General features: G+C 37.4%; 1 pseudogene; it reads right to left on the reverse strand.

Moving 5' to 3' along the window:
- The window catches only part of LOC103607710, an 8,822-nt pseudogene extending 7,683 nt beyond the window's left edge, over positions 1-1,139 (reverse strand).
- Between the last annotated feature and the right edge of the window lie 1,890 nt (positions 1,140-3,029).

The raw sequence follows: 3,029 nt of genomic DNA on the forward strand, positions 1-3,029 counted from the left end.
GAAAACCAGGCCCTGTGAAGTACATTTGTTTTATGCATACTTCACAGTTATCCTCCTTTTCCTTTAGATCTCTGAAGATATTAGTCATAGTTATTTTAAAGTCCATATTTTCAATATCTAGGTAGCTTTTGAGTGTGGTTCTTTGTTTTTTATGTTAACAGTTAGTTACTTTCACTGCTTTTTATTTTTTGGTGTACTATGTTCTCAGTGTGTCCTCCCAAAATCTATATATTGAAATCCTAACCTGTAGTGCATTGTATTAGGAGGTGAAGCCTTTGAGAGGTGATTTGTTGTTAGAGCAGGGCCCTCATGATTGGAATTAACACCCTTATAAAAGAGACTTCAGAGTGTGCCCCTTCCACCATGTCAGAACACAGGGAGAAAGCACTATCTATGAACTACTTACCCTCTCATAATACTCCAAACATACCAGCCTCTTGATCTCAGACTTCTTCATCTCCAGAACTGTGGGAAATAAATTTTTGTTGTTTATGAGCTACCCCGTCTACGGTACTTTATTATAGCAGCCCAAATGGAAAAAGACATGGTGTGTTTTGTAAGCTTTCATTGAAGACTAGACATTGTGTATAGAATAATATTAGCAACATTAGTGAGAAATTAGTAAAGGAAAGGCCACGGAAACGATTATACTGTGTAATGATAAACATAGTAATTATCCTCATTTGAGCATTACATTGCACACAAGTACTGATAGTCAATGCTGTACCCCACAGATATGTACAATCAATTATGTTTCAATAAAAAAAAAAAGGAAAATAAAAGACACTGAGACTACTAGTATTTTCACGCAGAAATGACATGCCTTTTCCTCTGTTCGGACCACTGTGTAGAGGGACAGTCAGTCAATATAGTTGGCAGGTTAGCTTATTTTCAGTTTTGTTGTTGCTGTCGTCATCTCCAATGTACCACACACTTTAAAATCCTCCGGTAATGGTACTATCATCTTCTGCCTCTTCTGGGAGGCTGAAGAGCTTTTCTCCGTGTTTCTTTTCTTCCCACAGCTTTCCACAGGCCCTGCACGTCTGCTCTGCAGAGGCAGTCTTTTCCATACTCTTGTTCTTGTTGCTTGTGGCTGGCACATTTCTTGGTTCTTTTTGTTCATCTTCAATCTCAGGCATGCTCTGTGTGCTTGGGCATAAAAGGGGAATGTTTCCTGCCTGTCTGCTCTGCCATGGCAACCAACCTCAGGTAGAAGAGTTTACTCTCCTTTCCCCAGCAGAAGCAGACCTCAGCTTTGGATGGCTGCAGGATCTCGGCCTAAGAGATTTTTCTACCCAGTTTCTACTACCAATGTCTCAGAATCAGTGAATTTTTGATTTTCTGCAAGCTTGTTAAGAATTTCATGTTGTAAGATGTAAAAGTCTAAGGAAGTAGGCCTGGACTTATGCTACTAGCCCGGTGGCAGACAATCGCCACCTACACACCTGCATTGCCAAAGGTCTCCTTCCTTGCCTGCATTATTCCTTGTGGGTGTGCAGTGAAGACTCATGAAAGAGAGCTTCTGCGAGAGTGAGTAGGCCCTTTGTTTCTTGGAGTCCCAGTTGCTCTAAAACTGATAAGCTAGATCACATCTGGGTATTAGCCCTTCCTTGCCTGCATTATTCCTTGTGGGTGTGCAGTGAAGACTCATGAAAGAGAGCTTCTGTGAGAGTGAGTAGGCCCTTTGTTTCTTGGAGTCCCAGTTGCTCTAAAACTGATAAGCTAGCTCACATCTGGGTATTAGGAATTCATTAAAATTTAATCTGATGTATTCTTACTTCTTTTCATGGCAGCCTCCTCTTCCTTTTGTGTTCTGCTAAAGGTGAGACAGGTTGTTTGTGCCATTTCTCCTCAGAAGGGTCTTTCACTCTTTAGAATTCAGTTCATTTAGTTCCCTTGCTATGCTATTTCTCTGACAGACTAACAAAAAGTGTGATTTTATAAAACTCTTTATCTTGTTAAGATGAAAACAGAATTCTCTTTCAGCTTACTACATCCTAGGCAGAGGCAAACTTTCCTCAAGTTTTAATTAAAAGAACTGTTATTATCCTAAAATATTATTTTCTATTATCTTCCATGACTTCTTTTATTTTCTATGGGTTACTTAAAATTGTATTTTTTAATTTCCAGTAAAGTTTTTCAAATTTTCCTGGTCTTTTCTTGTATTTTCTCCCTTTTATTATTTTTAGTGTTTATTAATTTATATGTTTACAATAACTATTATTTGAAGTTTTGTGTGGTTAAACTCGACTTTTGTTTTCTGCTAAAACTAGTCTTGGTTGGTTTGTTTTCTTGCATATGGAATTTTGGATTATCACCCTGTGTTTCATGGAAATATTGGTGAGTTTTAAAAAATTACGCCTTTACTGGAATATCATTTACATACCATAAAATTCTCCCATAAGAAATCCATACCTATTACAGTACTCTCCATTTCCTTCTCCGTCAAGACTCTGGTAACAAATCTACCTACTTTTGCTACAGGTTTACATATTCATAACTTATCAGATAATTAATATTCTAAAATAACTGGTTGTTTGCGACTGGTTTCTTTCACTTAGCATAATGTTTTCAAGGTTCGTAAATGTTGAAGCATGTTTGGGCATATCATTCTTTTTATTGCCCAGTAATTTTCCATTTTTTGAATATACCACATTTTGTTCATTCTTTAATCAGCTGCTGAGCATGTGGGTTTTTTTTCTTTTTAAGTATTATGAATAATGATGCTATATGCATTTGTGTATGAATTTTTGGATAAGCATATGTTTTCATTTCATTCTCACATGGGAGTGGAATGACTGAGCAAAATAGTGAGTCAATGTTTAACTGCCAAACTGCTTTCCAAAGTGACTGCAGCACTTTGCGTTCCTACCAGCAATGTAGAGGGTGCTAATTTCTCCTCAGCCTGGCCAACAGTTGATATTGAATGTCTTTTTGGTTTGACCAAACCTAATGAGTATGAAACGGTATCTCATTGTGGTTTTGCTTTGTGGTCCCTAATGGTTAATGATGTTGAGCAAATTTCCATG

Source organism: Galeopterus variegatus, unplaced genomic scaffold (genome assembly GCF_000696425.1).
Source record: "Galeopterus variegatus unplaced genomic scaffold, G_variegatus-3.0.2 Scaffold7643, whole genome shotgun sequence".
In the NCBI taxonomy this organism is placed as follows: Eukaryota; Metazoa; Chordata; class Mammalia; order Dermoptera; family Cynocephalidae; genus Galeopterus; species Galeopterus variegatus.